Genomic DNA, 23,503 nt, shown 5'->3' on the forward strand with positions numbered 1-23,503 from the left:
GGATAAGATTTTCCATTTAAATTCTTCACTGGAATGTCACACAGGTGCAGAGGGTGGCATTCCAGTCTCACAGCTCCATGGTTCCTGGTTTGGAGTTTGATGGGGTTTTGCATGCTCTCTGGGTTGGTTCTCCAGGTTATGGAGTTTCCTCCTACCTCTGAATAAACCCTGCTAGTAGGTGGATTAGTGACTCAAGTTTGCACAGTAGGTGGAATCGAGTGCGGGAATGTGTGTGTGTGTGTGTGTGTGTGTGTGTGAGTGTGTGTGTGTGTGTGTGTGTGTGTGTGAGTGTGTGTGTGTGTTCCATCCAGGCTGTATTCCCATCTCCCCAACACAGCGTTCCTGGGATAGACTCCTGAAGTATCTGCTGAAATTCTGTGGCTCAGTGAAAAATAGAACAAATATGGTTCTTCTGTGATGCAGCAGGGTGGCTTATGACTGGTGGCTTATGACTGGCACCTCAGGGTTGGTGGTTCAGTCCATGTGCTTGGATTTTGCACGTTCTCCCAAGGCTTGGTGGGTTTGATCCGGTTTCTAACAACATGCACGGTAGGTTGATTTGACGATTCCAAATTACCCATAGTGTATGACTGGATGTCTGACTGTCTGTTGCTTGTCCATGGTGTACCCCCGCCTCATACCCCAAGTTCCCTAAAATGGGCTCCAGCCTCCCTGAGACCCTACACACAATAAGTAGCCTTCTGTTTCTGCATCACTGTTTTTGCCAGCTTTATTTTGAGCGTGTAGAATAACTTTTTGTTCCTTATAATAATAATAATAATAATAATAATAATAATAATAATAAATGTGTATTTTATTGAAAATATTCCACTGGTTAACATTCCACTTCTTTCAGTCTTATTGAATGTACTTGAGAAATGAAATATTTTCAGATATTATTAATTCCCTTTAACCCACAAGACCTGCTTACTATTCAACCATTCATCGTAATATCACCTCATAATAACTTTTATTTGAACACTATTAATATCTGTTACATAAATTAATAGCAGTAGGAGTAAGAAATGTAAGTCGAGCTTTTCAACAGAATATTTACACACTCAAAGTCAGTATGCTGTACAGTATATAAGGGACCTTTAAATCAAACTGGGACTCGTGATAGAATTCCTGGTGAATGAAGGCGTAAAAGCGATTGACATTTAAGGAAGTCTTCAAGCACAGGACATTGATGAGACTCTTAGCCGAAGTAAAACATTTCAACGGTACAAACGTTTTTAAAGAAGGTCATACATCTGTGAATGATGATACCGGCTGAGGTTGCTCAGAGCCCGATGGAGTCGTCTTAAATTAAGCTCGACCCCGAGTGTGATATTGTTTTAATACACCAGTTTCATACTGTAATCACCATACTGTAATGCAAAGGTTGTGTATTTAACCAGTTTGTTTGCTCTCCCAACTCATATCCTTCCAAGGTGGATGGAACTAACTATCCATGACTCCCGGAGCTGGCAACCAGCAGATAGAGATTTGCAGCTATTGTGAATAACAGAGGTGAATGTAGTTGTAGGATACATTTTTTATTATGGGAATATATACCAAAAGGTGAGGAGAATAGACTGGTAGTGGTAGTGGAGAGCCGTGTGAAACTTATGAGATTTACTTTATATGTCCATATATTCTGTTAAAATATCAGCTCCCACAACTTTCGGGTTCTGGGGTCAAATCCCAAATAGTGTTAAATGGAAGGCTAGTGCATGCTGTACAATACCTTGTTCCACACACCAAGTAGTTCCCATAATTAGGAATTAGAGAAGGATTTGGGATTCAGCCTTGTGTTAGAAGCAAATTAACTTTTGTAGCTCACGTTAATAAAACAACAAGGAGGCAAATCATACCGACTTAGAAACAATTATAGGTAGACAAAGTGTTGTTTTTTTTCTTGCTGAAAGTGCTTCTGTGACTGTGAATATGGGTTTTGGCCGGCAGCTGCTCTCTCCTCGGTACTGAGGACCGTACAGACCTACACTCACACATACCGCGACCGACAGTTAGTGTAATTAACCACTGTAGAACACCTGGGACACGGAGTGATATAGTTAAATGTCCCAGTGCTGTTACTGTACATTATCACCACTCATGGCACGCCTCTTGTCCAGTCAGGTTACTCGCTCTGAATATATAATTATATATTAATTATATAATAATAATAATAAAAAAAAACAATTAGTGTCATGTTGTATTAGGAGAACAATAAATGATACGTTGTGTGATTAGGTGCAGTTGTGTGTGGTAACACCTCACGGTTGTTTAGAATGACACGGCTCTTTTATATCTGTTTGTGGTTACAGATAATGTTGTGGAATGTTCATGAACCAGGTTACTAAACGAATCCTAATGAGTGCATTAAAATAAACCTGGCACCTCTGTCAGAACTGTTGTTGTAGAAACACGTCTGAGCCACTTGCAAATGCTTTTAGCGGTATGTTAACAATGCAAAAAGGAAATAATAATATATATATATTTTTTTTTATTATTCTTTATTGTTGCTCCTGCTATGGGCATGCTGGTTAAAGTGATTGGATTACATTGTGTTTTATTTTCATGCGCTCGTGAAGTAAATGTGATTAAAGGCATCGCTTGATAGGCAATAAATCTCAGAGACACTGTGTACTCCGAGTGCTGCGCTTTTGTGTAAACATTTTGTTATTTGCTACCACTTGTTTCCTTCGACTTGCCAATTTGTGGTGCAGAGCAAGAACACTCGCGCCGTTTGGCATTTCCTTGGGGCTGTGATGCTGCCGAATCAATGCGCTTTTGCCTCTGTGCTCATGCTTAAAAAAAACAAAAAAAAAAACGATGTAGCTGAGTAAGGAGATTCCAGGATTGAACCTGGAAACAGATCAGGACTGTGAATTAGAGGAACAGCAATGACAGGCCTATCACCAATTTTACACTTTAGATAGTAATTACACATCGTGGTTTTATCAGAGAGTTACGTATCTGTAAAACACATTACCAATCGATCTCATTTCTCACTGATCAACATCAGCATCGTTTAAGGGCATAGATATCAGCTCATCCTTGCAGGCTCGGGTGTGGGCCACAGTCCCTGTTCCTTGTTTATGGTGATGAGCACTCAGACTACATGATAATGTTATTGCACATGTGAGAGGCTGTTTATTTTTTTGACATGTGATGCATAATGCTGTATGCATAATGAATTCAGTGATAAAAAAAGAGAACTCCAGACTGAAGGAACTGGTTTATCTGTTTTATCGTTTGCGAAAATAAAATAAAAAAAAAAAAGATATATGCTGTCGGTGTTGATGTTGTTGTTGATGTCGATTGGGGCCAAGAAATAAAAGCAGTCCTGCTTCTTTTAAAAATGAACAGGTTCCATGAGGAAAAGCTTTCAAAGCACATTGTAGTGCACAGGGATGTACATGTGTAGAATTTTCAGGCAGGATTGTTGCCAGGACCTTCATCATCTGGGTATAAATAGAAAAACTAGAATGAAAAGAGGGAATTGTAAATCTAACTCAGCAGCACGGATTACAAACTCACACACACACACACACACACACACACACACACACACACACACATAGTCACAGTGCAAAAGTCTTAGGCACAAGGATGCATTTCAAAAAATATTATAAAAAAAAACAATAAACAGTAAACGATGAAACAAAGTCAATATATTATGGGACATTTTTGTCCATACAGTACCTGCATTTAAGTGCAAATCAAATTTCCTACCTGTTATGATGACCCCCCCCCCCCCCCCCCCCCCAAAAATAAAACATAAAAGGAGGGGGGGGCACTCAATTTGCATAGCCCCTCATCTAGATCGACTCCTGGGCACCATCATTTTCAGAGTCCTGTGTTCTGGGAAAAAAAAGCAAACCGAAGGATTTTTAGGGATTTAAAAATGCATGATTTGAGTTGGAACATTAACAGATAAGTTTTGGAGATCTCTAAAGACGGAGTTTGAAAAAAACTTATGAAAAATAAGTATGCTAGGGAGCCTTTATTGCGTACACATCTGTTCCTTAAATCCCTCACATCTGCACTTTGGTTTCTTAAGTAGCTTGTTTCGAGTTTCAAGTTGGTTCCATTGTTCTCAGTATTCTATAATGGAAAAAAAATCAGGTTGTTGAAGCCAGACAGTCATTTGTTATCTATAAACTTCTAAAAAAAACAAAAACATCTCGTTCTAGGAACAAATATCACAGTCCGGAGACACCGCAGATACAAATGTTAGTAACAGGTCGTCCTCTACCCTTCATTAAAAGCTGTACTTCTTTTTCCATTTTGAATATTTCATGCACAAGCGCCATTTTTAATGCATTTTGCTTTTAATATGCCTAATGAAACCAGAAGTCAGACTGGACCATGCGTCCCTCGTTACTCTGAGCTTGGAGGCCATTTTGTATAACCTCTGGAAAGGACAGGATTAGTCCTGCCACTTCTCCACAATTAAAGCTCATCCCCCGGACTCTTTATTCAACACAAAGTCTGATTGACCTTCAAGCCGGCTTGGCCTTCAGGGATATATCTGTCCCAGCGAATATCGAACACACTGAGATCTGCAGTCATTGTTAAATTCTCCCTTTTCCAAGTCTACACAATCAACCGAACGATTTCCTGTGAACCACTGAGGGGTTGTTAAAGTATCTGTGTCATTTGCTGCACAGACGATAGCTCCTCTGATCAGATGAGTGTACTGAGCAATTAATCGATTGACGCTAACGACACCAGCTGCCTGTTTTAAACCTCTGCCACTCGCACACACACACACACACACACACATCTCATTACATTGCTTTAGAGAAGTGCCACCATGCTAACACAGATGAGCTCGTCAGCACCTCTGAAGTGCCTTAGCCCTTCATCCTGCCTGTCATGTTAATTACTCCAAAGCCAAACAAGCACATCCTCAGCTTGCCATCTCGCTAACACCTGGATTGAATCCCAGATGCTTTTCTCAGTTCCTCTTTTTCGCTCTCTCTCTCTCTCAGTAGGATTTTCGTCTTCATCTCTCAAAGCGGAAAATGTGAATCCGGAGATGTTCGAGTCTACACAAACACCACTGACGTCGTCCTATTTATGGATCGATTCCAAACATTATCATAGCTGCGTTGTAATTAGTGTGTTTACAGCACTGCTACTTTTTGCACTTCCTTAGCATTTGGCACTTTAAAATAATACAGTACACAACAGTTAACAGATAGGATAACCCTGAAGACTAGCTGACATTCTTCACTCTTTAACGCCTATGCAGCATTTGTACGCAGATTAAAGCACTTACATGCAGTTGCTTGCGCCGTTTCATCATACAATCCCTGTCAGAGGTTTTGCCTCACATTACTTCATTTATAAGCAGCTTTAGGTCAGAGTGCTGCATTCTGTCAAGCTGTTTGGTGTTGGGACACCCCCTCAGGCACAGCTAGTTATATTTCTCTTCCTATTTGTCTAGCATTTTACAGTTTGTATGATAGCACATGCAAAATTTATGATCGTAAAATATATCAATTTATATCTCATCCAAATATATTTATTAATATTTAGACATAGCCTTTTCTTTTTCACCAGCTTATCTTTCCCATCTAGATCTAGCTTTCTTTGGGTGGCACAGTGGCTTAGTGGTTAGCACTTTAGCTTTACACCTCCAGGGTCCGGTTTAAATTCCGGCCCACGGGTCTGTGTGCATGGGGTACTCCAGTTTCCTCCCACAATCCTCCCACGCAGACATGCAGGTTAGGGTAATCGGTGTTCCCAAATTGCCTGTAGTGTGTAAATGAGCGTATAAGCGTGCCCAACCCATCCAGGGTTAGCATGCAAATTAGGCTAATTCTGCTCAATTTTCTCCTTACCAAAAAAAAGACATACCTAAGGTTAATTTAATTAAGTAAAATTCAAATATATTTTATGTATTAAATTTACTAATATCAATGTAAGAAGAAGGACATTTGTAAATTTATTATTTCTGTACTTTTAAGTTTAAGTTTATAAAAATTTTGCTTTTAAATATACTTTATGTCTAAGAGTAGTTAACTTACATACTGTAGTACAAAAATGTACAATCCTGTGGATTATTACACTTGGTCTGGAGGAACCAGTACTTACAGTGTTACACTGCAGCACCAGAACAACAGACGCAAAAGGTGTATATATTACGACGATCGTATGTGTGTTTCTTGGCATCTCTTTGTTTGTGCATGTGCATGTGTGTAAGTCCATGAAAGAAACTAGCATTTACTAATAATATCATGCAGTCGCAGAGCAAAACACTTTCAGCTTATGGAAGTTTTATGGAAAAGTCAGGTACACTAACAACACTAACCTAACAATATTTGCTTTTGAAATTGATAATTGAATATTAATTAAAATTAATGTCAGTACATTTAGTACTATTATCTTTACCACAGTATGAGTTTTAATATGAAATCTCATATGTTCATAGTTTATTAGTTTGTTTCCTTCTACAGTATATAATAAGCCCTTCTATATTTTTGATTTAATATATTTAGCATAAATGGCGGCAGGGTGGCTTAGTGATTTGCACTGCCACCTTGCACCCCCAGGTCCCGTGTTCGATTCCTGCATTGGGTCTGTGTGCATGAAGTTTGCATGTTCTCCCTGTGCTTGGTGGGTTTCCTCCAGATTGTCTCGTTTTCTCCCACATTCCAAAAACATGCAGATTAGGCTAATTGGAATTCTCAAATTCCTTTTAGTGTGTAAATGTGCATGTGAACATGGACCAGTGGTCCTATCAAGGTTGTATAAAACGGTCACCATTGGTCTCCATGCCAAAAGTTGGACTACAGAGGTTCATGAATGGATGGATGGATATTAACTTAAACAAAACCTGAAAGAGTTTTTCCCTTGTAAATAGTAATGCCTTATTATATGAGGGCTGTACCAAAAGTAATGCAAAAAAGTGGATATAACTTTTTTTTTTTTAGCTTAGGTCTTTCAATTTGGTTGTTTAGTGATCCCCTACTGCGCAACAGAATGTTTATGGAGATGACATCACTGAGAAGAGCAGTGTGGATGAAGGCGAGTGACTCGGACATCTGGGATGAACTTTTCAGAGCGTCTGTCAAATGAGTATTGTAAATATAAATGTAATCAATTTATAAAAGGTAAAACCAGCATTGGAGACAAACTATGCAGTAGGAGACCACCAACTGCGACAAAGGGGATTTTCAAAGAGGATTCGAGAGTTGAGTTTGACGATGTAGTACCTTTGTATAGTAAAAGAGTTACTCTATCAATTTAAACAATCTGTGTGAATTAATTAAAAGTTTATGCCTTAACATTTGCATTACCTTCTTATTTAAAAAAAAGTATAATAATAGCATATTTAAATAAGGTTATTTTTGGTGAATGTTAGCTTAGCAAGTACAGTTCTGCATATTTATCATCTAACTAATTTTATATTATATTACACAAAGATAATCCTAATCAATACAAAAATAAACAGAAAAGGGCAAATACTTTTTTTCACAGCACTGTAGCTATAAAACACATAGTATTCAATTGTAGGTTAAGGTTTTTTTTTCACAGTGTGTACGCCTAGAATATTTTAAATATGTAGGAATGATATACAGTACATAGTGTTTTCTTTCTCATCTTAGCATATAGACCTAGCATGTTTTTCATTCTGTATTGTAGTTCCAGCTTACTGTAGCATGTGAACCTAGCATGTTCTATTTGGTAGCATATACAGTAGACTGTTTTTCATTGGCTTAGCATGCAGACCTAGCAAAAAATTTAGCTAAAACTAGCATGTAGACTTAGCATGCAGCCATAGATATATACTGTATACTGACTAAATGCCGCCTTGGGCCTCTAAGCATACGTCAACATCGCCGCCATCTTGGGTCGGGGATCTAAAGGAAGCGCCAAAGTTTCCCGGCATTTTGAATGTTTTCAAAGAATGGTTAACCTGTGTTATATACTGTAGCCTAATCTTTTAATAAGCTGTTGTAAACACTGGAAGATGTTTTCACACTACGTACGTACGCATGTTATGTTTGTTTTTGTGTTATATAACCATTTTACGCTGGGTCATGGTATTGCAGGCTTGCTGATGTACAAAATAAACCAGTACAATTCAAATGTTTTAATTACCATGTATTGTTAAGTATGGATATCACACTATTGTAGCCATTTTGTGTGCAGTAGACTAGGCTTAGGTAAGTAACAATAGTTAATTTTAAGTTCACTTAGGTGGAAGAATAATAAACTTACACCTAGTTTTAAGGTAGATTAATATCAAAAGCTTAAATTTTCTCTGGACTCGATCAAAAATACATGTCTGTCAGTTGGAACAAACCAAAAAACAAAAAAGATTTGAGATTTGGACGATTTATGATGAGTTAATTTCTGCCTAGATGCAGATGTTCGAGTCCCCATCCTAACATTCTGAGGTCTGTTGGTCAGGAAGTCCATAACTGTTTTTGTTTTTTTCCACTTTGTTTATCTATTTATTTATATTTTATATATACTTTATTTTATATTATTCATGTTTTTTTCATATCACTATCAGCATCCAAAGTGTTTTGTGCATTGTAGAACAAGTTAATTAGTTATGTAGGTGTGTCTAAGTATTGTATTGTATATGATATATCACATATTTATGATCGAACATAGATTAATTGATTATTTTACTAATATATGTTCTATCATAAATATATGTCTGACATTTATAATAAACTGACCGGCTTAAAAATCGGTTGAAAATTAAGCAAATTAAGGTGAATTTAATCGTTGTTAGTTCTCTGCCAATGTTAACTAATGCAGAGTAGACGCGGCTTCCCCCGGCACAAGATGGCGTCCGCGTTGACGCATCGTTCCTATGGACAGCAGCGTCAGAGGCGACATCTCGTCACTATGTATATCTATGGCATGCAACAAGTACTAGCTTCCCTGTGTTTGCAGAAACAGACAGTTGTCCAGCTTAGCAAGAATATCTTAGTTTGTAGGCCTGACAAATTCAGACTTAAAAGTATGCTATATGTTTTAGCATGTGAACCTAGCATATTATTCTGTACTGTAACTTTAGGCATGTACCCCTATTGAGTTGTCCTCAGGATAAATGTTAAGCATTGTCCTCAACCTTATCCTGTTCATCACATTCTTATTCTCTTTGTTTGCAGATAAACATGGTATATTTCCTTTTACCCACTTAGCATGGTCTTCTTTTCTATTTTCGTATGTACACTTAGTATCTTGTTCTCTGAGAACTTCAGCCTCATTCCAAGAAAGCTGATTATAATTTGACATTAAATGAGCAATTTGTGGCTTGTGGGAGGAAAATCAAACCAGGCAGTTTTGATGTGTGTATTTGTGGAGTCGGTCCTGACAAATCCCCAACTTATTTAGCGAACGCATTTTAATGTGACCCTTTCCAGCCTTCATTTTGATCGTACCTGCAGGGAAGCGAACTCCCTAGATAATAACACGATGGCTAATTTTCCGGCCTTCGAATTTGGGTCATGCATACAAATGAAGGTGAGGTTCTCTGAATTCATTACTCACTTCTAGTGGCAGTTAACTGCTCCTTTATGTGACAAATTGCATTTCTGATATTTGAGGGGTGAATTATGAGAAATAATGAGCGAATGCATTTTATCATTCATTTACCTCGGCTATGGAAGAAAATAATAAAACGCTCAATTTCAATAATCCATGTTACATTTAATGACCACTATAAATGGTTCTTCACTTGCCAGCCTTTTTATTCTGAAGATGGTCCTGTCATTAAGAAACTGCAAAGCGTAACCTGCTCCTAAAGAAAACATTAAAATTATGGTAACTAGGACCTTAACCTGGAGACTCCTTCAGCAAATGTGGTAAATAATCATCTCCATACAGAAACCACACTGTAGATAGGCAATATCACATAAGTGGAAGTGTTGTTGTGCTGAATATCAGCACCACGCAAATTTAGAACAAGCAACTACTAAGAAGACAAAGTATTGTTTAAGATGACATAATGTTCTCAGATGTGTTTTCTTGCTGAAAGTGCTTCCATGTCTGGTTCTGAATGAGGGTTTTGGCAGGCAGCTGCTCTCTCCTCATTCCAGTACTATGGATCGTACTGTATTGACCTACCTAGTTGACCGACAGTTGGAATAATTAACAGGTTGTGCCTGTGGTGTGAAGTGATGCATATTGTTAAAGATCCCAGTCCTGTCATGCTCTATATCACCACTCAGGAGCCTCTCATCCAATCAGATTACGTGAGCGGACCTAACTGTGGTATAATTAAAATTACACATGTTTTAAATCATTTAAAATGCAGTGTCTGCCTGTTACTATGGAAACAATAATGCGTTAAAATGGAGAATTAAGCAGAGCTGTGGTATAAGCACGTACAGTATCGATCCCCAGAGGACAGGATGATTATCACTGAATATCTGAATTTTAGGAGTCCCAGTGAGAGCCTTTACTTTTTGAGATGGAGTTTTATAACTTCAGTCTCACACTGTCACAAAACTCTGACAGTTTAACGTTCTCTTTGAAATCACTTAACGCCATCAACGATCCTGGCCCTTGGAGTGTTAATAATACAATGTATTCACCACATTTTTAGGAGTGTCTAAGAAGAAGTCTTTCAGCGCTTTTGTATTTTCTCCTTTGGCACTTTGAGTTTTCAGTCTCTGACTATGGGGATGTTGAAGGTCAACACTGTCCCTTTTTATATTCAATTACAGAATCCATTTTTTACTCCCTTCAAAACTAAGCCAAAGTATAATGGTCCGAAATCCACTTATTATTAAATGGTCAAGCTTTTTTAAAATATTTTTTTCTCTCTCTGTGAAGGTTCTGCTTGAATAGCGTTTAGTCAGAGTATCAGGGCTTACATGAAGATAGTGCAGTGTCATATGGATTATAAATTAATATAAAATTATAAAAATTAAATATAAATCTGAGAGATTTCTCTGGGTTATATGTTTAAAATAATCGGATGTAAAAATCTTTAATTCATTACTGATTAATGAGCCAGGACAAGATACACTTGTTTTACTATGGCCATACTTTCAAACGATAGATCTGGAAAAGCATTTTAAGCAACTCTAAGAGATCTGAATAATCAGTGCTAGTGTATACATGTGCTTAAGAATTAAGAGCAAACATGTTGATCAGTTTATAGACATACTAGGGTTAGTACCCTAGACTAGACTAAAGGTTAATACTAAAAATAAGCTGATAAGCTTCATTAAGTGCAGAACACTGTCAGTTCGGGTATTTTATTGTACATGTCCTCACCTCGAAAACATTCAACTGCAAATGTTTTGGTCTAATGACCCGTGTTTTATCTCATTGTGGCGCTTTACATTACTGAATTAGAACCATAGTTTTATTCTTCCTCCGGGACGTTTATAACTAGTTAGTTGCAGAACACATGAAACAAACTGGTTATAAACTACCCGTAGGAAGTATAAACAAACAACAATCTGTCCATACAGTCGAACTTTGAAGATTCAGTTTTCAAAAGTTACATACCTTTTTTAAGGGTAAGCCATGCTGTGTCATGTATTTGTTGGTGTTTTGTGAGCATTTGGGTGTTTTGTAGGAGCATTACAGTCGTTTTGGTGTCTTACACATACTGTGTAATTACTATCACGTTGATAGGCTCTGTTATATAGCCACGCCTATGATGAAACCATGATCAAACTGGCTCTTGTGAAGACCATCAAGACCAAGACCAAAACTTAGCTCTGCTGCAGAGGAGAAGTTAATTTAGTTTGCAACTTTTCAATTTCCAAAGTTACATCAAGAGGTGGCTTATGCACACACCTAAACTAATTTTCTGATTGGTTCACTTTGATTATTAGTAAAATAATCTGTTTGCTTCTAGTCAAGTTTCCAAATTGTAATTCGGTTTTAAAACATACTTTATAAGCATTTTTTTCATGTTTTTTTTTTTTTTTCCTAATTACACTATGTAGCATAAATGCTGCCCAGCAGGAACCCAAACGTTGGATATGCATTCTAATTTGGTTTTGTGATAACCTTCACCATCGGGACAGTGTTTCTTTTTTTAATGTTTGAATAACTTTGATAAAATCAATTCAAGATATCATTAAATGAACAACCCAAACACAAAATTGCAAATACAACCTCAAAGCAATGAAACCTTTATTTATAACATTTATGCTAATTAACTTCCATTTAGAACATTTATGGTCCCTGAAGTTTCTAACCTACTGCACCTTCTTAACATTAATCACTCTCACCCCTGTATACATACCCTCATTTACCATATTATAATTTGTTGTAAATAGGCCACCAATGCACTTCTGGTTAGATGCTAACTGCATTTCATTGACGTTTACATGTACTTTGCACAATGACAATTAGGTTAAATCTAATCTAACCTAATGCAATTTAACAGTGTTTAGAATCTTGATAGGAGATTGGGTTAGACACAACAGTTTCTCACACACCGAGCGAGTCACACATCTCTTAGTGTTGTACTGTAATGTTACCTCTTCTTTCTGAAATATTACCATGATGTGTCTTAGCCCCCAAATCACATTACTATAAAATGGTGTTTGTGGTCCCCTAGTGGTAAACACACAGTGCTTTCACGGCAGTGGCTGGAGTTCAAGTCCCTCCCAGGCCATCAGTTCGGTGTGGTATTTGCAACAATGTGTTAAATACATTCGTTATCACATCATCATTCGCAATCGATACATCGCGGTCAACATCGTTGCGAGGTAATACAGTATCATTAAAATAATTACAACTTTTAAAAACAACGCAATACCAACGTTTTCCCCTACATCTATAATTCTAAAAAAAATGAACCTTGCCACAGTGTTTTGACAATCAAAGACGTGTCAACGGAAAGGCTGCTGTACTGGTTGACAATATGAGTTAAACACCATATACTGTATATATACAATATATATATGACATTTCAACTGGAATATACTTATTGACTGTTCTTTCTCAGTTTCTCATTTTTTCCCTTCTATGCCACAGCCAAGTGGCAAATTATCTGCTGTTGCTGTTTTTATTTTTCCCCCCGTCTGATTTACAGAACAGCTTGATAAGCCTGAGGATTTAGTCGAAACACAACCTGTACTCTCTAACAAGCACTTAAAGACTTCAGAGAGCTGATTAAAAGGAATGACGCATGAACCCACCCCGTCATTTGATTACCCTTCTGTCTTATCATGACAAGTTCTCTTTTCCTTCCTTCCGTGATTTCACAGCGGCAGCATCTCTTTCGAAATGAAGCTCCAGCCGAAGAAATCTATGTTTAATGTCTCGTTCTGTAGATTACTGCAACAGCAGATCAATGTGGAAATGGGAGTGTAGCATAAGTGTGCTCAGCGGGACTTGATTAGCGTTGCTTACTGCCTGTTTTTTTTTTCCTCCCAGACTTAGCCATCAACGGACTGCACACACTTCATCTTAATCCATTTCCAAAGACGTGCACAGTCTCCAGTGGAAAGAAGAAAAAACAACAATTTAGCAAATGTCTGTATTGATTAAATTGTAGAATTATCTACTTGTGTAGCTGCTTGGTCAGACCCTCACTGGGGCTTCTAAGCTAACAACAGTTATAACTCAGACATAGTCTTGAGGTGTTTTCATCTAGCTGCTTATGGTATCTAGCTAGCCACTAATACAGCTTATATAGCTAAATTGAACAGTTTAGTCCTTCCTAGCTAGATAAAATCTGTAGCTTGTTCAGTGTTTTTAAAAGTTTGCGAAGGAAACAGGTTACGTTATAGTTAAAACTCAAATCAGTTTTCAAATCCTTGAAAAACTTGTTAATGGCCACCCAAAAAAAAAAAAAGTACCAGTTTCCATATTGGAGATGAAAACATAGTTGTGGTAGTTGAAGTAGTAGCGCACATATTCAAATCCCCTTCAAAAACATTCTAATCTTGCTCTGGCTATGTTCACATTATCGGTCGGGAATTTCATAAAACAGCTAAAGTGAGGCTTCTGGCTTTGTTCCATCTCTTTGAACTTTAAACAAATACAGGCAACTCCCTGCTTGCCATCGTCTAGAACAAAATTTCAAACATATTTTTCGCTTAAATCACATCCATTGTTTGAGCTGAACAAGTGGTCGTATAAGCTCCTGACATATTTTAACCCAGGTAATGTGATCAAAGATGTGTTGATCTGCGCACACTGTATGTGTCCCTTCAGAGGACAGACGTGTCCACATCAAACTTCAGCAATGTGCCTTATAAGGTATCCTAAAAAAAGTAAAAACTCTTTGAAGTTATTTGTACACTATTAGGATTAAATGTCAGAAGCAAAATCACACAGATTCATTTAAAAACTCAAACAGACCAAAACATGGCGTGATTTTTTACCCGAAAAATTGAGTGTAGCTTGCTATTGTGTCATATAGCATTGGAAATGTCTCTTAATTGGCTAAAATAATTGGCAAGTTGTTTACCATAGGCTCAGATTGCAATCTGTCAAAACTTGGTTTAGTTTTATATACATACTGTAGGCAATTCTCATCAGATTCAGCATCATGTATCATGCTGGTCGAAACTTACAGAAGGCAGTGGGTGGGCTCACTAAACTCTTAGGATTTCAGAGAACATGTGAGATGCTTAAAATAATCTGAAATTGTCCCACGTTGGTGGTTAACCCAGAAGAGAAAAAGATTTAGTAGTTTTTCTCATGCTTTCGTCAAGAGCCAGTCAATATTTTGCATGGTAGTCGCTTATTTTAGATCAAACATCAAGGATGATTGAATTGTCTGGACTCTTATCGTATTATCAAAACCACATACCGTGGATTAGGATGTCTCTGTGGAAAGCAGTGCAAGACTTTGAAGGTAAGGATGCGCACGTTTGCAGGTGTTTTCTCATTCAGTGTTGCAAATAAGAAGATTGTAACTCTTGTGAATGACGCATAATTGAATAGTTTCTAAAATATATATTGCAGCAGTGTTTTGCTGGATTGTGTTGATGGATAAGGATGGAGAACAAACCAGAAGTGTGTGTTTTGGTGGTCTTCTAGCATTTATCAGAATTTCCTACTGGTAGCAAAAAATATAGTTGTACTGTACAGTATATATATATATACACCTTTTGGTCTGTCCTACTTTGGCCAAAATTTCCCACCTATACTTTTTGATGGATGTAGCAGTGCAAAAAATATACAGAGGCAGCATTTTTTGACACGCAGGTAGCAGTTTTTGACTTTTTCAGAAGTGTACGTGTGAGAACATTACAAACAGTGTGTGTTTAAAAATACTCACATTTTGTGAGTTGTTTTAGACTAAAATGGCAAAATCATAGATAAAAAAAATTACAATAGAATCTCACACACACAATGTAAAATAATCAATACTAATAAGAAGTTCACAAGTCCAATGTTACAGTATACATAACCATTAAAATCAAACATAATGTCCAATAAAACCATACAAAAGATGAAAATCTCTGACAATCTACAAGTTGCTGGTAGTAGTAGCGTAGATTTACAGTATGGGTGGGGCACTAAATCAGGGAAATATAATCTACTTTTATTATAATAAATGTCTGTTTATTTGTGATTAAGTTCAGCTACTGTACATTTAAAAAAAATACCAGAAGTTAAATATCCTATAAATAAATGTGAACTATTAGATAGAATTTAACTTGTTGCCAAGCGAGTTTATATTTGCTACTACAATTATTTCTAGTCCAACCTAATATGGACTAGAAGCAAATATACCAGCTACCTTACAGTAGTTAAATATAATAAAGCAGTTAATATAATAAATTAGTTAAATGTATCTCAAGCTGTTTTTTTTTCCGTTGCTTTAAATTATCGAGGATTTATGGCTTCTATGGAGATAAATGAGATGCTTAACTGTGTACATTTTACTGAGGTAGAGCCAGAGATGCTGTTTATTTATATTCAGACACATTTACTGTGATGACTTTATCTTTATGAAAAGGTCAGTGCAGATTTCTACATTGATTAATTGGACTGGACGCTAAATTGAGTCCTTTTGTTTGATGTACAGTGTACAGTGATTGCCCAATAGGGAGAAGAAGAAATCACTCACTCACTCATCATCGATACCACTTTATCCTGTATTCAGGGTCGCAGGGGGCCTGGAGCCTATCCCAGGAGACCTAGGGCACGAGGCAGGGTACACCCTAGATAGGGTGCTAATACAATGGAGGGCTCACACACACACACATTCATTCACACACTACGGGCAATTTGGAAATGTCTTTTTACTGTGGGAGGAAACCAGAGTACCTGGAGGAAACCCACCAAGCGCAGGGAGAACATACAAACTCCATGCACACAGAATCGGGAAGTGAACCTGGCCGGAAATCAAACTTTGATTGTGTAAATCTGCTACGCAATTAAGAACGCTATACAAATGAAATTGAATTGAATTTAATCAAACATGGACCCAGGAGGTGAAAGGGGACAGTGCGAACCACTTGCCACCACTAAAGGATTTGTTTTTAGTTTTCTTGGAAACGTAATTACAAGGGCCATCAAACTAGGACTTTTGATGTAATGTCTGGTGGATGAAGTAAAACATTCGAATAATGCAAACATTTCAAAGAAAGCTATAAGTGAACAATAATCGCAGCTAAGGCGACTCAGAGCCCAGTCTGCAGTCTTTCCCGTGAACATTCAGCGAGTGGAACACCCGATCGATAAAAAAGAGGTCCACGTCTGCGAATAAAAACAAAAAGCTGCTTCACATGTAGATTAAGGAGAAGGCTTCCAACGCATGAGACAATTTTACTTACTGTACCACTAGTAGTGTTTTATTAGCAAATAGTTGGAACTAAAGCACCGATACTGTATACAGTAGAGCTGTCTAAGACTTGTTTATAAGCTGCTTGTGCATGTGCAAAATCATTAAAAAAGCTAATCAGGATCTAATCTCCTACAAAGCTCAGGATCATTAACGAGCATGAATTCTAGCAAAACATATCAGGATCTGGTGTTCACAAAACCAGCAATAGCATTTATTAATAGTGTTTTTGGAGGAGTATTGTGGGTGTCTATGCTGAGACATTGTGTGTGAACTCTCCTCTAGAGCTCCAGAGCGTCTTTCGAATGGGTTTTACTCAGAACCATGGCTACAAGCAGTCATCTAACGAAATGTGCCTTGGAGTCTTCAACCATGCTTTTCTAAAGCGTTTTCCGTCATCTCCCTGAGGCGTCCCTTACAGCGGGCTGAAAGAAATGAAACCTGAGATTTGTGGCATTTATTAATTGACCAATCCATCAGGAGTTCCTTGGGGGGGGATGGACCGAATGGGAGACAGTGTTCTCTGTTCTCAGACTCGTTTGATTGATGAACGCTGTTTTGACTGCCGTTCATATGATATTTCTATGTATGCGCCGAGTGCCAGGGTCTGTCGCTGATCATTCGTCTGTGCCTTTTCGACTGCTTTTTACTGTTGCGATAATTTTGAGAACTATTCGGCCGCTTGCTGAAATGGGGCCTAATGAGGACGGTGATTTGGAGACTTGGTGACTAAATTCATCTCAGTCAGAGCAGAGGGATAACTGAGCATGCCGAATGATCGTTTTGCTGCTTGGACACCAGAGACTGGTGTGACAGAGCGTTAAAGGCAATTGGGATGCTATCCCAGGGTGCAGTTTGGATAGACAGGCTCTCTGGCGGAACAACGTCCCCGGCGGCCCTGAACGTGACCCGATGTGTAGCAGCAGTGTCAGTTGTGCTCCAGCTAATCGTGTATGACAGGCTCCTTTATTAGTCAGACGAAGCCAGATGGCCTCAGGACAGTCAAACCCTCACAGCATGCAGGAAATGAGTTTTAACCACCGGCCTTCTTCTCTAGCTCAATCTGTGTTTCTTTCAGTATTGCTTTCAATCTCTTTAACATCTATCTATCTATCTATCTATCTATCTATCTATCTATCTATCTATCTATCTATCTATCGCATCACACAGGAAATAACAGGTTTCCTTAAGGTTACTTGTTCATGTCTGCACGGAGAGTTTTTCCTCCTATTGGTTCATTAGGGTTCTAATAGTGCACTTGACTACTGGTCACAGCTCATCATTCTCTGATTAGTAAAACCCAAAGAAATTACTTTCTCACCCTTGAGTTCAGCAGGTGATGGGCAGTGGTGACTCAGTGTCTTAAAGCTCGGAGTTTCTAATTGGAAGGTCGATGGTTCAAGCCCCAGCTCCGCCAGGTAGCCGCTGTTGGGCCCTTGAGCTAACCCTTAACCTTGTCTGCTCCACGGGCGCCATATTATGACCCTGCACACTTTTACCTTATAAATGACTTTAGCTGTATATAACGATGAACATTCATTTATTAGATCTATAAAAGTGATTATTCAGAACATTTTATGTTTGCAAGAATTATGTATCAGTTATGCATTAAAGTAATCTGGGTGGATTGAACATGAAGGCATGTTTGTCTTTTTGTTTTTGTTAACCCACTTTTCGAATGCCGCATAAATCAACATCCAGATTTCTCTAAAAGCTGTTTCGTGTCCGCAGTTAAAAGCTTTAGAAATCAAATCAAAATAAAGTTGCACTTTCCTGATCAAGCTGACGAAATTCTTGCTGAAATCCCACCACTCCATAATAAATAAATAAATGAATAATCTGTGCAATAACTCATATAGACGTATAAACTTTAGTTTACTCAAATTAGCCTAATTTTTTTATTACCTGCCAGAGTACTGGAAAACAGCCCAATCTGGCAACATAACTAGAACCAAGGTGAACCCTGATTAGCTGCTTCAGATTGGACCGGATACAGCCAAACACAGATTGACTTGTTTGGTGGCAAATTTGTTACATTGTGCCAAGTTGAGGGACTTGATGGGTTTTATATTATATATATTTTTTGTTTTGTTTTGTATATTACTTTGTATAAAGACAAATAACTGCTGAAGGGCAGGGATGTCTTTTAAAAAGTTTCTACATTCAAATAAATACTATAAAAAGTAGTGAACAGTGATTAATAAAACAAACTCAATAATTGGTTTTGATAAACATTTGCTTAAAATATAGTCACATGTACAATTTGTGCAGTTTTATATGGGGATTCATTCTATACAGTATATGAGGTGTGTTTAAGTTAAACCGGCACTTGTGATAACATTTGAAGGTTTAAAACGGTTTACATCAAGCAGAGTACGGTGATCAGACTCGCAGTAAAACGTTTAAATGCATTCGGTTTGGTGAACATTCAACAAGTGCAACATGTTGAAAATCGACTGATCCTAAACTTGTGGAAGAGATGCACCTGTGTAAGAACTGTACACACAGTCATTTATCAGTACCGCTTGGATATTACAGGAACTCGGCTGGGAGTTATTTCCACATCCCCCATACAGTCCTGACCTCACTCCAACCCATTTCCACATGTTTGAGCCATTAAAGGAGTTCCTGGGAGGCCAGTGTTTCACATGTGAAGCAAGAAGTCCGATCATGGTTCCGGTGTACTGACAAAACTTTCTACTAGTGCTTGGAGTCCAATTCATTTTATATAGTAATGAGAACCATGACTCACCATTATTGAAGTGTTATTTCTATTATTATTATTAATAATAATATTATTATTATTAATAATAATAGTATGTTCTTTTGATCACTGTTCCCCTATCTTGGAGTCCAAGCACCAGTGAAACACTGAGATAAGTGCATTAATGTAGCAGGCGATTATATAGAGAAATAAAGGGAGTTTTTTCTCAGAAAACTATGTTCTGTCTCCTAAATAATCAAAAGTCCCTCTTTGACTTGAACACTTGTAAACCTTTGAGGTTTGATTATTAAATATTTTATTTTATGATTTGAATGAAAAAAAAAATATCTTGAATGTTTCTTTCATTTAAGCCTAAACGTGATTTAAAAAAAAATAAAAATTTATAAGTAATAAATTGAAAGAAAAATAATTTTTGTCAATTTCTTTTTTACTAATCTGAAAAATGATCTGCTCCATTACTCAAACTCTGTAATCTAATCTAAAAAGTGAGTCAGACTAAAATACACCACTGTTCTGAAGTCACTTTGTTTGTTGTATGAATTTGTACATTTGCATTTGTATGCATATGAACATTATCAACTATAAGACTAGGACTGAACCAAGAACGGTCCATTACCGGAAACACCTGTGGCTTAAAATCTCATTATCAGCACTAGACAAATAGCGGGTTATGGCCATGTCCTCATAGTGCGGTCTGAGTGTGTGTGACGCATCGCCAGGAGGCCTCTGATTTCATTTTATTTCGCTATAGTAATGGAAATCATGACTCACCATTATTGAAGTGTTTATTATTATTATTATTATTATTATTATTATTATTATTATTATTATTAATAATAATAATAATAATAATAATAATAATAATACAGTAATGAGTTCTTCTGATCACTGGTCCCCAGTACCTTGAAAATAATCAGGTACTCTATGCATAGTACTTCAGTATAATGACAACCTTCTGTATGAGTAGGAACATTTATCAGGAATACAGTAAAAGCTTGTGATTGAGGAATGTCCCTGATATTATTGTAGACATTTATAATGAGCCTTAATGGTACACCAATTGAATTAGGTTCATTAAAAATGAATCCGTACTGAGATTGTCTGTGATGCTTTTATCATAATTTTTAATAATATTACAGGCATATGAGTCTGCAAAAATCTTAAATTAAAGGATTATAGGATCATATGCATATTTAAATCTAGATAAATTTCTCCAATTTCTTATCTTATACTTATCTGTTTCTATCCTCATTTCCTGAACACGACTTTCATTTCATTTTTTGTCCACTACTCCATACTTCCTGTTTTTGTTTATTTAAGATTTGCATTTTTACCTCCGAAATTATGTAAACAGGCATCTAAGACAATTAAAAAAAACCTTTTAAAAGTTAACACCAGCTTCGTTTCGCTTCATGTTAAGTGATCCTGATCTGAACTGCACTACCTTTAAAACTACAAGAAAAAAAAACAAAAATATCCGCCAGTCTCTCGTTCGGCATCTCCTGGGTTTTTCGACTCTCGCTTTACACAGGAGCAGCTGCATTGTGAAGCTCCTCTGTATTCACACCTTCGGGGCTTGTGATATTCTCCAGGGCTCGCAGGAGTTTATTTCCATAACTCTGCCAATTATAGCTCACTCCTGGCATCTGACATGAGCTCGAGTCATGCAGCGAGCAATGATTACAGTGCTGCAGATTAACATGTTCTACATCCTGTAAGTATTATGTATAATATATAAGATATATACCGTAGGATTCAATTATTCAGTTAGTCATTTGTAATGAGGTGCAAGAAGGTGTAGTTGAAGTGAGATGCCTGGAAAGTATGTTCTTGGGCACATAAAGGAGGAAAAAAAACACTTCAGGGTGTACTGTTAAAGAAAACTGTTAAACTCCTAAACTCAAAAGCAATTTGTCATGGTTTAAGTCATGGCTTTTATCTGTTAGATGGTGTGAAATGTCCTGACAATGGAGACTCCTTCCGAAAGCCCTTCTCCATCATTTTCTCGAGCTGCTATACAAATAATATGTATTGGGCATTAGAACGACACATTATTATTATTATTATTATTACTCACTTATCGTATCGATGCTTTATCCTTTATACAGACTCGGGAGGGCTTGGAGTCTATCCCAGGAGTCTTATAGGGCACAAGGCGGGTTACATCCTGAACCATCACAGGGCACACACACACACACACACACACACACACACACCCATGCTCATTCACACTCTACAGGCAATTTGGGAGGGCCAGTTAGCCTAATCTGCATGCCGTTGGACTGTGGGAGGAAACTGGATTACCTGGGGGAAACACAACAATTACAGGGGGAACATACAATCTCCATGAACACAGACCTAAGGAAGGAATCGAACCCGGACCTTTGCAGTGTAAGGCGACAGTTGCTAAGCAAAAAACCACTGTGCCACCTATTATTATTATTATTATTATTATTATTATTATTATTAATATTAACCTGTGGTTTGTAGCTACATCACTTTCAGAGCTGCTGTTAGAAATGTTTTGTCGTCACTCGGGTGAGACCATGAGTCAAGCCCAACACCAGAATATAGAAGCACAGTTAACCAACATTAGGCTACTACTATATGTACTGTATGTACAGTGTTTTCATTGATAATTATGTTTGAGGTGTATTTCAGAGCCAAAGATATATATATATAACAGGAAAGATTACCTATTGATAGCCTGCTAACCTGAACTGGATTACCTGGTGTTTTGCCACACCGATAAATGAGTTACCTAGCAACGGATAGCTTCTGTTGTTCTGATTATTTTCATATGCAGTATGTCGTGGTGAACTTTGTCACTTATTCAAAAGAGAAACAAGCTGAAAATGAGACGATGCTGCATTACAGTATATGCTTCATAAAGGGATGCGCAGATAGTTATTAATAGCTAACTATCTGTGCCGCAAATATGTTAAAATGTTGAATTCACACATGCCATTTCAGTGTTTATGTACATCTTCATGTATGAGTTCACATTAGGTAGAAAATCAAGTCAGTTTTTTGATTGAAATTTTTTTTTTTACCACTGGATCCCCGTCTAAATGTGTAAACATGACAACACTAAAGAATACATTTTTTAAAAAGGGTGCTCTTTAATTTATGTGGTATGAGAGATATAAAACAGTTTGTGCTGTTGAAATGTGCAAATAGCGTAAAATGGAAAAAGCTAGTGCGCTTTAAAGGGTCTACAATCCCTTGTTCCACACACCAAGTAGTGCCCTTGATCAAGGGTTAGAGAGGAATTTGGGATTAGAAGTTAGTTATCCTTGTACTGTAGACCTTAGCCTAGTTGTAAAGAAAGTGACACAGTAGGTTCAGAGGAAATTCGCAGTGATTTAGAAACAATTACTAAGTATTGATTAAGATGACGTACTGTAACGATATCTGATTTCTTGATTTCAAGTTTTATTGTTGAAAATGCGTCCCTGATTGGTTTTAAGTGTGGGTTTTCCGCACTGCCATCCGGTAAGTAACATAACTTTTGCCATCCAGAAGTGGGCGGACAGACGTTGTGACGTCAGGTGCAAAAAATAAATAAATCTGTAGAAGACCCATCAACACCTTCTGACCGATCATATTTGCGAACAGAACGATGAGCAATCCATACGCAAAGAGGAAACGATTTACCCCAATTAAATTTGTACACCGTTCTAGACTGGATTACATCACGTCACGTCACGGCTGGTGGTCTCACCGCAAACCGCTTTCCGCAACAGCGTAAACAGCGGCAGCCATGATGACAATACTATAAGAAGATCTCCATATATTCTAATTCCTCACTTGTTTTCGGATTAGGCTGTGCAAAACGATTTCCATATGTGTGGGAAGCATGGCATCGTGGAGAAATCTCAGGCATTTAGACGGTAACTGTGTGCCTCCGCACTTTTTCCATGACAACGAGCTCTCACGTCGGCGCTTCTGCAAAAGCTGCGTGTGTGTGTGTGTGTGTGTATGAGTGGGTGTGTATGTGTATGTAGGTCAGTTGGATGTGCCGTTGAACCAAGGAGTATATC

At 37.6% G+C, this 23,503-nt stretch overlaps 1 protein-coding gene across 1 annotated transcript in view; it reads left to right on the top strand.

Annotated features, from left to right (window-relative positions):
• Positions 1–23,503, top strand: part of LOC128514418 (thrombospondin type-1 domain-containing protein 7A) — a 158,649-nt gene that overhangs the window by 747 nt on the left and 134,399 nt on the right. The window lies entirely within an intron of this gene.

Source organism: Clarias gariepinus, chromosome 26 (genome assembly GCF_024256425.1).
Source record: "Clarias gariepinus isolate MV-2021 ecotype Netherlands chromosome 26, CGAR_prim_01v2, whole genome shotgun sequence".
In the NCBI taxonomy this organism is placed as follows: domain Eukaryota; kingdom Metazoa; phylum Chordata; class Actinopteri; order Siluriformes; family Clariidae; genus Clarias; species Clarias gariepinus.